General features: G+C 33.5%; 1 long non-coding RNA gene across 1 annotated transcript; it reads left to right on the top strand.

Annotated features, from left to right (window-relative positions):
• Positions 1-221: 221 nt before the first annotated feature.
• Positions 222-752, top strand: LOC11438978 (uncharacterized). The gene is made up of 2 exons (XR_003007319.2): positions 222-330; positions 436-752. It is a non-coding gene; the product is annotated as an uncharacterized lncRNA (long non-coding RNA).
• The last annotated feature ends 12,940 nt before the right edge of the window (positions 753-13,692 follow it).

Below are 13,692 nucleotides of genomic sequence, written 5' to 3'. Positions count from 1 at the left end.
CATAATTGAAACTTGATAAAAGAAGAATGAATTCTTATGATTAGTAGATTTTTTACGTGACCTTTTACAGTGTGCTAAAAGGATAAAACAACAATTTGATATACTTAAGAGACATTTAATAATGATTCAAATTTTAGGAAGGTTATTGACACTTTATAAACGCGAAAAACTATTTAATGCGTGTAAGGAGAGGGTGAGTTTTATAAATTATAAAGTGATAAAAATTATATTATATTTCTTAGACGCGAGAATATATGGCTGAAATTGTCAAATTCGTTTATGTTATGATTATCTTTCTCTCTCTATTTCTCGTTTCAATACACATTAATGGTAAACCATTATGTATTATTTTCATATTTCTTTAACTACATCCACCTTAATGGTAAACCATATTTCATTTTAGTAACATAATTTTATTCTCTTTTCTCATTCCAGCGCTTAATGAATGTACTCAAGATTATGATTGTCCAATAGAGATGTGCCCGTTTCCTTTTCAACCGAAGTGTATTATGTTGAAAAATTTGTCAATTTTCTCAAATTCAGGCATATGTTCATGTACTTGAGTAATGTGCCTATAAGATTCTTCAAGAATATTATGTGATGTATCATTTAGTTATTGTATTAACACACAATAATTTAAATTTTAAATTTTTCTATTTTTAAGAACCACGTAGTTATTGTTTTGTACTTTAAAATAATGGTAATTAAATGAATAAGGAACAAAAACTAATATTATTTATATTATATATGTCTATCTTTATTTTTAAGATATCACAATGACCTTCAATTTAAGATTGCCGTAATTTTTTTTTAACCCTACCACCTATCATAATATTGATATGTCCGCAAGTGTATGGGTATGGTATCGTAATAGAAAGAGTATCGTATTCACAAGGACTTGTAAATTTCAAGGTTACATTTTTATCCGAAGTATGCAGTTAAAAAATATTATTTTTTGTTTTTTGAAAGATCGATGATTGAATTGTGGTTGAAAATATCTACTAATGACTGCAATTTTGAAAAATAAAAGTGATATACTTGTCAAGTTAAAAGTGATATTTTGGTTCAAGCTTAGGGTTGTCTGGTCTATGTTCGGATTCTGGACCTCTTGAGAGTTAAACTCGTTAATAGAGCTTATGAATTTGTATTCATTGGGTATGACATAAATAGCAAAGCATATAAGTTTTATGAACTAAATGCTAAAGTGGTCATAAAATCAAACGATGTCTAGTTCTTTGAAAATAAATACCCTTATATTAAGAATTAGTGGGGGCTCTATGGGAGCACTACACTAGTAGGAAGACTATATCTTATCACATTATAGTAATAAAAAATAGTTATGAAACAACGTATGAGATGTTATAGAACCTTGAAAAGGTAAGAAAGTTAGAATTGTTAAAGAATATAGGCCCGATTATGTGGCCTACACACAGGAAGAGGAAATGTTAAGCTTTAAATAAAATATATCCTCATTGAGTGTTGGATTATGACAAGAAGCTATAAACGATGAAACGAATTATCTCGAGTTTAACTACACATGACACTTAATTTACTTGCCTCCTAGTTGCAAATGCAAGGCTTGCCTTGTAGCCATAAGTTTTAGGTAAAGGAAAAAGGATTAATAGTGTTTTTCACCCCTGTAATATATGTCATTTCCGGTTTTCGCCCCTATAAAATTTTCGGTTTGATTTCCACCCTCGTAAAATTTTTATTTTCCGGAAAACACCCTTAATAGGCCATTCAAAAACCAAAATTTCTTGAAATTTTTTTTCTGAAAATGGCCTATTAGGGGTGTTTTCTGGAAATTTTATTTTTTACGAGGGTGCAAATCAAACCGAAAATTTTATAGGGGCGAAAACCGGAAATAACATATATTACAGGGCTGAAAAACACTATTAACCCAAGAAAAAATATAGATTTCTTCGACACTTATTCACTAGTCACTAAAATATATAACATCCATATGGGTACTTATTTCTCTAGATTCCATCATAACTTGACAATACACCAAATGAATGTAAAAACTGTTTTTTAATGGTGAGCTAGAAGAAGAAATCTATATAGAGCAACATGAAGGTTTTGTGCTTCATGGACAAGAAAACAACGTCTTTAAGTTAGATAATTTTATGTATGGTATAAAACAAACTCCTAAGAAATGACATGAAAAAAAGAAATAATTGATACCCTAATGATATCAAATGATTATAAAGTAGCTCTCAAAATAGATGTATCAAAGCCATTTGATACAATCAGTTGGGACTTTTTGATCAAAGTTCTGAAACAGTTTGGATTTCACACCACATTCACAAACTGGATATCATCAATTCTTCATTCAGCCAAAATTTCAATATCTATTAATGGAGCTCATCATGGATACTTCAATTGCAGAAGGGGTGAAAGACAAGGAGATCCACTATCTCCTCTTTTATTTTGTATAACTGAAGAAGTCCTAAGTAGGAGTATCAAGAAGTTAGTGGAAGAAGGAAAAGTTGGACAAATAGCTGCTTCTAGATGAAAGTTGATTCCCTCTCATTGATTTTATGTTGATGATCTCATGGTGTATTGTAAAGGTAAGCTCTCAAGTTTAGAATCCCTCAAAGAAATCTTCACTAGATATGCTAATTGTTCTGGCCAGATTGTGAATATTGGCAAGTCATCAATTCATGCTGGTGGTGTGTCAACCTCTAGACTTAATCATATTGTGCAATTGCTTGGTTTCTCTCTTGGATCTCTTCCCTTCACTTATTTAGGTACTCCTATTTTCAAAGGAAGATCAAAGAAAATTTATTTCCAGCCTATTGCTGATAGAGTGAAGATTAAACTTTCTTATTGGAAGGCATCTCTCTTATCTATTGCTGGTAGAGTGCAATTGGTAAAGTCAGTAATACAAAGTATGTTTATTCACACTATGTTTCTGTTTTATTTGCCAACAAGTCTTCTCAGGGAAATTGAAAAATGGATCAAGAATTTTATTTGGAGTGGGGACATAAACAAAAGGAAGTTAGTGACTATAGCTTGGAAGAAAGTTTGTGTGGATACTCAGGAGGGTGGATTGGGAATAAGGTCTCTTATTTGTCTTAATCATGCAACTAACTTGAAATTGTGTTAGGAGCTTCTCAATTCAGAGGAACAATGGGTTGAGGTCTTAAAAAGCAGGGTCATTAGAGCTAATTTTTGCATTCAACATCATATCTATTCCTCTATTTGGAGTGGAGTCAAGAAAGAATTCAATATTGCGAAAGAGAATACCAGTTGGGTCATTGGTGATGGGAAAAGTATCAATTTTTGGTTGGATTAGTGGTGTGGGGAGCCTATAATTCAAATTCTACATATGACCACTTCTCAAATTCAAAATTATCCTCAAAAGTTGTGTGATTTTGTCCGGAACGATCACTGTGCTATTCCTAATGATATATTGCAGGAATTCCCTCCAATCAGATTGCTTGCTTCACAAGTTACTATTCATGTCCAAAGAAACATAGATAAATTAATTTGGAAGAATAATGGTAATGGTACGCTCACTCTTAAAGAGGCTTACAACTTCAAGAAGAATAACTTTCCTAAATTACCTTGGGCAAAGATTATTTGGTCTAAAGATATTCCCCATCAAAATCATTGCTTGTCTGGAGGGTGATGTTGAATAAACTCCCCACTGATGATAATCTGAAAAATAGGGGATGCTTGCTTCCTTCAATGTGCACTCTCTGCAGAAGGAGTGAAGAATCAATTTTCCACATTTTCTTTGAATGCTCCTATGCAACTAACTTGTGGAATTGGTTTGCAACTGCTGTTAATAGAAGATTAATTTTTCAAGATGTGGAGGATATCTGGTTTGTTTGTAACATGGCCTGGAAACCGCAATGCAAATTGGTCATCACTGCCGCCTTGATTAACATAATTAACTCTATTTGGTACGCCAAAAATCAAGGAAGGTTTTCTAAGAAGAGTGTTCCCTGGAGAAGTTCTTTGCCAATATCAATGCTAGCACTTGCTTAACTGGAAATCTATCAAAGGCTATGGCATCTGTAAGTATTTCCAATTTTGTGGTTCTTTAGAAGTTCAGTGTTAATTTACATCCCCCAAAATGTAACACAGATGGCTCATCAACTTCAGTTACTTCTGCTTGTGGAGGTATCTTTAGGGATCATGATTCCAATTTTCTTCTTTGTTTTGTTGAAAACACTGGCTAGAATAATGCTTTCAATGCTGAGCTGCTAGGTGCTATGAGAGCTATTGAATTAGCTAAGCAATATGGCTGGAACAATTTGTGGTTGGAATGTGATTCCTCCTTGGTTATCAATGCCATCAAGAATAATTCTTTAGTTCCTTGGAGAGTTAGAAACATATGGATGAATTGCATGTTTATAGTTAATAGTATGAATTTTATGGCTACTCATGTCTTTAGGGAAGGAAATGTGTGTGCAGACATTCTAGCAAATGTAGGTTTATCATTGTCTCATCTCACTGTTTGGTTGAATCTTCATGATAGTATTAGGGAGGTATTTGGCAAAAACAAACTAGGTATGCCGCAATTTAGATTTATGGGTTACTAAGGAGGTTTTGGTTCCTGTCCCCCTCCTTTTGTTTTGTATCATTTCCCTCTTTTTTATTATATTTCTTTTGGTAGTCTAGCTCTTTGCTAGCTACTCTTTTTTGCCAAAAAAAAAAGAGTATAAAGTGAATGAAAGTAACAAATGTATTTACTATAAATATAAAAATAACATTTGCGCAATCATATGTCTCTCTATAGACGACTTATTTAAGCTTTTATGATGTAAATTATGTGAAATCATTGTTGAGAAACAACATTGATACGAAAGACCTAAGAGAAGTTGATGTAATTCTTTATATCAAGATTACTCGATCAAAAAATTGTAATTTCCTTGGATTAATCTCACTGTGTTTGGAATATCTTAAGGAAATATAATTACTTTGATTGTAAACATGCAAGCACACCTTACGTTCCAAGTGTAAAACTCATTAAGAACACTAGAGACAGTGTTAAACAAACAAAATATGCAAGCATCATTGACAGACTTAGGTATACCACGGGATTACTAGACCCAATACTCCTTTCTTGTAGGACTCTTATGTAAGTTTACAAGGAGACATATTAAGGAGAATTAACATGTTATTAGAAGAATCATGAGATGCCTTAAAAATACCATGACTTTTGGATTATATTATCATAAGTATCCTACTATACTTGTATGGTATAATGATACAAATGAGAACACCTTATCAGATGATTCTTCAGCTACCAGTGGCTACACATTAAGTATCATTTGTAACGCCCTATTTCTATTAAAGCGATAATACACGCGAATAAAGCATTTATTCAAGAAATAGACGCTACGTCTTGAACAAAACATCAAAAACATGCATATATAAAATTTCTCAACAGTCGCAGCGGATATAAATCATACATCTCAAAATATACATGTCAAAGAACAATATACATCGACATATAAAATCTTCAAATCCCGACATATGGGTAAAATCTCCACAACATAAATAAATTCAGAATAATCATAAAGATAGACATCCTAGATCAGAGCCTACTCTAAGACTCTAAAGAACCGATAACGGAGATTAGCTCCCGCTATCCAAGCAATCACCAAGCAACTCACCGAAAGCAATCTAATCCTACAAAACGTCTACCCATTTTTACAAAGAGGTAGGCGGTCGAAACCACTGGGGGTAAGCTTCACATCAATCATTATCAACATAAAAATTCAAGGATATCATGCATAACACATATACATACCCATCCCTCCTAGAATTTTAACATTACATGAATATTGTCCCCCATTCCATACATCTCAAGCTATCACATTACTAACATAGCATAGCAAACATATTCAATCTTTAAACAAGTCATCGACCTAAGCTCATCATTCATCAACAACAATCAAAGAAAGGATTACCCACCTTATTCTTCATTTCAAAATTATAAGCAAGCAATCATCATATATATATATAGATACATACATACATACACATATCCAAATCTCACCTGATCATTATTATCAAAATAATTATCATCAAATTGATTCACCGAGTGTATAAGCATAAACAAGTAAGGCATGCAATTGGAGCATAGCTCAATTATTTACAACCATCAACAAAGTCCACCAATATACATATACTCCAATCCACATAAATTACAACATTCAACAAATTTCACCAATGCACAAATTGATCAAGTCACGTATTCAATTATGACACAATTCATCAACCAATCAATTCCAAATGTCACAAGTATGTACTCAACAAACACATTTATCATCAACAATCACCATTCACATGCAACAACTAAGACTCATGTCAATTATGCTATGCGCATATTCCCGACACATATATGCATGTGATACCGATCACCAACAACAAAGGTCGTCACCTCATGATGCAACAAAAACATCATATGTAAGATTCACCACTTCTCACAATTCAGCGAAGTAAAAGTTCACCACTCTTTTACAACACATATATGACTCAATATGACTATGATGCATGGACATACGAGCAAAGACCCGACAATGCAAAATCACCTCATATATATTCAACAATAACAATGTAAGAGATCACCTCCATTTACATTGATCAACTTCAACAACAATTGCATTATTAACTATTTACGTCCCCACAATCAACAAGTCACGATTTAAGTAAGAGTCATCACCACATTATCATCAACATAATCATCATCATAATTATCAACAAACATCAACATCACCATCATCATAATTAACATATATGCATTACTCAACATCAACTATGTTTACATATATGCATTCACCAATCATATAACTATATCATATAGTTCAACAACTTCATACAATTTCTCACAATCCAAGTAAAGTAGAAAATACATCACATTAGGATAAACATAATATTCAACACCTAAAAATCATTCATATATCTTCATATAATCATATCAAACTATCCACAAAAGATTTGCCAAGTATTTGGTCTTAACGATTATTTTTGACAAAGTTTGTCTCTCATTTTACAACTTTAAAATAATTGAGACAAATGAACCAAAACCAAGTAAATAAACTCTAGGGCCTCGACTATGTATACACTTAGATCACATATGAGTGTAGATGAATTTACATGTGCGTTTCACCGGCCGGCTACGACAAGATTATCAAAATCACAAGTTACGACAAGTTCGTATCACTTTACCATTTTCCAAGTTATCCGACAAAACAAAACAAACAAGTTGAGAAACCTCAACTAAGTATATACACAAATCACTTATGAGTGCAGTAGTGTATAAATCAACGTTTCATAGGCCAACTCACTCAAATCTCAAAGTTTTGCAAAGTTTGTATCATTTTACTCATAATGCAAAACCAATTTATTTTCAAAACAAAACCAAGTTAGATCCAACAAGACATAGGTTAAGTGCTCTTAAACCTCTTAATTAACCCCTAGTACTTCTAGTTTTGAGGTTTGGAAACATTCCATAAGTTTTGGGTTGACTTAGAAATAGTTATGCGAAATTTTCATAAAGTTTTACCGAGACCTCCTTGGAGTGTTTTCATCATAACTCAAAATCTAAAAATCATTTTCAAGTCAAGCCAAAGTCAGTGGAAAGCTAACACAATTATCTAAAACTTTCATGTTTACACCAAAAGCCAATTCAAAACGGAAACGGGTGAAAAATGTGAATGTTTTCCAGATTTTCCTGACAGAAAATCGATGGCCGATTTTGACAATTCGGTGGCCGAGTTTTGTCGAACCAAAACTGGAAAATCAGCTAAAAAATCGGTGGCCAATTTTGGGCTTCACAGCAGTTCAAAAATCAGCTTAACAATGCGTTTTTCATTTAAGAATCACTCTTAAATCACTAGACTCCCAAATTAAATCAAAACATTACCCATAATCATAATACTTGTAATAAACTCTTATACCACTTTAAATCATCAAGTTCACCTCCAAAATCATAATCAACCCATTTTTATTCAACTCATTAAAGAACAAAAACATACTCATAATTCATACCCAAACCATGGTATGAGATTATCAACAACAATTAACAACAACCACAACTTATAATCATGTATTCAACCACAATTCAACAACAACATGTCATAATTCATCATTTGAGTATAATTCATCAAGTATCCATATATATACACCATGAACATGCAATTTCATCATCAATAATTCAATTATCAACAAATTAACATACTCAAACATATCACTACAACTAGAGCATGAATTTCAAACATTTAGTTCATAATAATCACTTATCTCAATTAAGCACTTATGTATAGAATTAGAGAAGAAGCTACAACTAAAATATTATGATTGAAATCTATCTCCCTTACTTCAATAAGCAATAATCCTAGCCAAAGCTTCAATTAAGCTCCTAGAATCTCTAACTCCTCTTGGTTCTTCAAGTCTTCTCTACAACCCACTTCTCTTCCTCTTGCCCCTTTCTCTTGCTCTTTCTCTCTCTACCTCTTCTTAAAATTTTGCAAAAGGAATGTGAACTCCAATTCTCTTAAAGACTAAGGATTAAATAGTGTCCACACTATTGGGCTTAACTCTTAAAGTCTAATCGGCTCAAAACTCTTATAACCTAACTCCCAAAGTTTCTATTCACTCACGGTTAAAAGTTATCAAATAATTACCGGTCCAAAACTAATTATCACTACCGAATAGTAACTTAGTAAAAATAATGGTTCTCACTTGCAACACTAAAAATAACTCTCACCATGAAATTACTAATTTAACCTTACTCACAAAATGACCAAAATACCCTTCTAACACAAAAACCCATCAAAATACACACATAGGTAATTAATCACATACGAGCATAATTAAACACATAAAAACAATTAAAATTAAATCTAGTGAAAATCAGGCTGTTACATCACTCGATGAGCTACTTCTTGGAAAACTAAGAAACAAACAATAATGACTTATTCCACCATGAAATCTAAGATGATAGCACTTGAGAAAACCAGTGAATAAGCTAGTTGATAAGATTGTTCCTATTTGAGATTCCCTTGTGGGAAAAACTATTGCTAGTTGTGTTAATTCGTTGTGATAGTATCATGACTATTGCAAAATTGAGAATCGTTACTACATTGACAAGAGACGATGATTAAGGCAAAGAACATAACAATTAGATAGTTAACTACTCTCTAAAGGAGAGGTTAAAGTAGATCATATACGTACTAATAAAAATTTAGTTGATCTTTTGACAAAATGGTTAACAAGAAAGAAAGTCTTAAACACATCCAATAGAATGAGACTAATGCCTATAGATAGAGGTGTCAAATGGGCTGGCACGGCCTGGGCCCGAGAGGCCCGACTACATAAATGGGTTAGCCCGACCAACCCAATTATAATTAGGCTGCATATTCTAGAGTCCGGCCCGACCTGTGTGGGCCATGGGCCAGGCCGGCCCGACCCGTTTATTTCTTAATATTAAAATTCATTCACTCTTTCTTATGTATTTTTTATATATTAGCCACTCACTATTTTTTTTTTTTTGCTAAAATATGATTGAATGGACATAAAAGTGCAAATAATTTTGACATTGACATTGAATATTAATGAAACTCTAGATTATTCATTCAATTAAATCAAATTAATAATTTATAAACTTTAAAATTTTAAAACTTTAAGCTATATTCATTCAAATTAATAAATAGTAATAATGGACCGACCGATTAGCCCGACCCAATATTGACAACTCTACCTATAGATCACGAGTGATGGTAACTCGACCTAAATGATTAGAGATCCCAATAAATAGGATCAATGAGTAATAAAAAATCATGAAGTGATAGAACATAATATGATAAAACTAGAGAAGCATCATTCCTACTAGAGCTGTTAAAACGGGCTATCTGGCCTGTGACAGGTTAGTCCATGTCGGGCTCGGGCTTTTTCGGACCGGGCCAAAAAAAGTCCTGATGATAAACGGGCTTAAATATAGTTGTCCAAGCTCGGTCCTTTGTGGTCCACGGCCTTTCGGGCCATCCCAATTAATAAAAAAAATTAATTTTAAAAATAAAAATGACTTAAAATTATTCACACCACATTGAGTGTTTTTTTCTAACAACTCCACGTAGAATTCTTAAAATTATGACACTACGACACTTAAAATAAATAAATATCGTATGCTACCTTTTGGTTTAGAAGATCAACATAATTTCATTACTCATTAGATAATGTTAATCATGTGTCATAGTAAACTTCACCATATTGTGAATATTGTCATACCTCACACTATTTAGAATAAATAGTAAATTTAATTCAAATGGCAAACTTTGCTTTGTTGTGCGTTATCAACTTTCTCTTTTCAAGCCGTGTTTTCTGATATTTAGCCTTCAGTTTTCTGATTTTGGAATGGCCTTGGATAGTATCACAAAAAAAGGATAAACATTGGCCTTAAGACAAAACAAAACAGTGGAGTGGGGAATTACAAAAAAAAATTGATTAGTGATTAATAAAAATAGTCGGGCTTTTGGGCTACCTGGAGCCCGGTCGGGCTAGCCCGCCACGGGCTAGGGCTTATACGGGCTCGGGCTAAAAAGCCCTCGGACTATTCGGGCTCAAATTTTGTTGTCCAAACCCTTCATTTTTTGGGTTTTCCTGGTCTGGCCTGGTAGGCCCGCCCATTTTGACAGCTCTAATTTCTGCAGTCAGAGGAGGATGAGATAATAGAAACTCTTAATAAGATATATACTCTATTTGGAGTGAAGTACATAGCTACATGAGTACTCTTGATAGACTCGCCTATACGAATATGGAGTTGAGGTCGGTTCATATGAGATTTTGAGGTAGAATACCTAGAGCGTTCATCAGACTGGTTTAAACATGCAGGGCCATAAAAAATACATGCTTTTAGAATACACCTTAGAAAAAAGGTTGTATGTGGGTTCTATGTCTAAGATTGAGATCAAGCTACAAGCCACTCTTGTTAATCGCAATTTACTCGTTATGTAAAGGTTCATGTTGTTGGCAACCCATTTGTTTTTTAGCAATTTTATAGAACCGTTTGACGTTATTTCTCAAACCATTTTGTAAACTCAAGTGGAGGATTGTTGAAATTGGCAAAAGTTATGGTGCATAAGGAAATCCTTATGCACCGTGCATAAACACTTCACAACCATCATATTTAGTGTACACATGTAATAATCTTAGGCTTATCAAAGTACACCAAATCAAACTTCATCTGCTTCAAACATTTCTCTCACTAAAACATAAAGCTCTCTCCCTCTCTGTACAAGTCAGATGAGTCTTCATCTCTTCCGATCACACATGATGATTCCGGCGCGGTGGCCGGTGGTGGCACCACCGCGCCGGAGTTCAAAACTCCGTCCAAATAAAAAAAAATTACGGTTTTAGACATCCTTTTTTGTGTTGATTCCAAATATCGCCTTAGATTTCTCAAAAAAAACTCACACGAGCGTAGATCTACGAGTAAAAAAACGGAACAAAAAGAGAAAATGAAACTACCTCTTGTTCTTCACGGATCCATTTCGCGTTTTGGTCTTCTTCTCCGATCCGGTTCGGATTTGTTGTTGTGTTGAAGTGTTGTTCCGATCTGGTTCGAATCTTGTTGTGGTAGGCTGTACGAACTCTCCCTCTACCTCTTCTAAACCGATTCTGGATTTATTGATGAATTCGAGAGTGGTAGATGATGTTTATGTGATTTTCTGTGGTTTAGTGTTCATGAGGTTCACGGTTTCAGATCTGAAGTTGTTACTGGATTTGAAATCTTTGTGATGTTAGATGGATTTATGGCTGGGAAACTGCTGGAAACCATTAAGTACATCTAATGATTTTGGAGTACAACTGCTGGAAACCATTAAGTACATCTAATGGTTTTCCACGGCAAAATGGTTTTGGCATTCCGGTACGGTGATGATGATGAACGACGGTGTTGATGATGAGATTGAAGATTCTGGAAACCATTTCCACAGCAAAATGGATTTGGAGTACAACTCACAGAAACCATTTCCACAGCAAAATGGTTTTGGCATTCCGGTACGGTGATGATGATGAACGACGATGTTGATGATGAGATTGAAGATTTCAATGGTGATGATGATGAACGACGGTGATGATTCAGTTTGTTTCCGCGTTTGGTTTGTTTTGTTTTGTTTTGTTTGGTTTCCTTTAGGGGTGTAGGAAGCAACTATGTTGGGATTTATGCATGGTGCATAAGGATTTCCTTATGCACCATAACCGCTCCGGTTGAAATTTTGTTGTGAAGTTGGAAGCAAATTGGAAACACCAAGTCATGAAACTTTGAGCTAGTGTTGTGTGAATCGAAAAAATAAAGTGTGGAGGTCGCACATAAAATAGAACACACACATTAGTAGTATTTATATTATGGTATTTTAATTTTTAAATACCGGATAATGATAAAAATAATAGTAAATTTTCTTTATTTGTGCATATAACTTCCCATAATTTTAGTTTATGTTGGTTGTGATAAGACTGAAAATACAATTGAACTTCCTATCTTTTCTTCATTTATATCTAATTAGATAGTTTCCTCCAATTTTATGGGTTAGTTTCTTTTGATCTTTATTCACAAGAGTCTACGAACTGATCAACTGGCTCCCATAATTGTAGTTAAATTTAATTACAAAATCTCTATATGAATAAATGACTCCACTCAGTTCAAAAAGCACATGAAAGAGTTCTATTAGGTTGTCGAGAACTCTTTCTATCTTCTCCCTTCAACTTGTGTTAACGAGCAACTCTCCTTTTTATTTCTTTTGTCCCTTTAAAATCAAGATTGTTCTTTTGACTATAGTCCGTTTTAGGTAAAATGTCCCTTCAAAATTAATGATGTTAATAACAGCATAATCCCTTCAATAATTTATGTCCCTTCGGAGTAAAGAATACTCTTAAGATCATAGCCCCGTTTGAGATTTAATATCCTTTCGAAATTAAGAATGATCTTAAGAGTATATATTCTTTGGATATTTTCTGCCCTTGGAGAATTTAGATGTTAGAAATGGTGGTAACACCATATTTGAGTGATTGTAGTACCATGTTGATATATCTGAATGTTAAATGTTAGAAATGTGGTAACATCATATTTGAGTGATCACAATATCATGATAGAGCGATCACAGTAGCATACTTGATTGATTTTGGTATTAAATTATGAGTGGTCCTAGTACGGAGGTGTAATTTTCGAAGATTAACTAGTTAATTGCACATTTGTATTTAGTCTTATTTTATCGTGAATGCTGCATAGTTGATAGTCTACTTTGCATAATATTAAATAGTGTCTGAGACGTCTTAAAAAGAGCGACGTGACCATGACTCAACTCATTAACAACTTTGATGGATGAAAATTCTTTTCAAAATAGGCTTTAGAAATACAAATTAAAGAGATATAGAAATCCATAAACCAACTGTACTTCGACAGATAAAGACAGCCTTACGGCATTTGTCCAAACAAACAAGGGTTCAAAAATAAAGAAAGAAAGAACGGTGACCACAACATTGTAGGCAACAAACTAGGTAGCAAATGTAAAAGATGAAATGGAGAAACACTATGCAAGATAAATAATCTCAATATTGTAGCAAACAAACAAGGGTTGAAAGGTATTAAAGAAGTAAAAGAAGGATGGTTAGTGCAAATATTTAAGAGTGGACCATATTATATTGTAAACTAAAGTGGGTCACTTACCGTCTAAC

This window comes from Medicago truncatula, chromosome 7, assembly GCF_003473485.1.
Source record: "Medicago truncatula cultivar Jemalong A17 chromosome 7, MtrunA17r5.0-ANR, whole genome shotgun sequence".
In the NCBI taxonomy this organism is placed as follows: domain Eukaryota; kingdom Viridiplantae; phylum Streptophyta; class Magnoliopsida; order Fabales; family Fabaceae; genus Medicago; species Medicago truncatula.
This window is presented reverse-complemented; position numbering and strand designations above follow the sequence as displayed.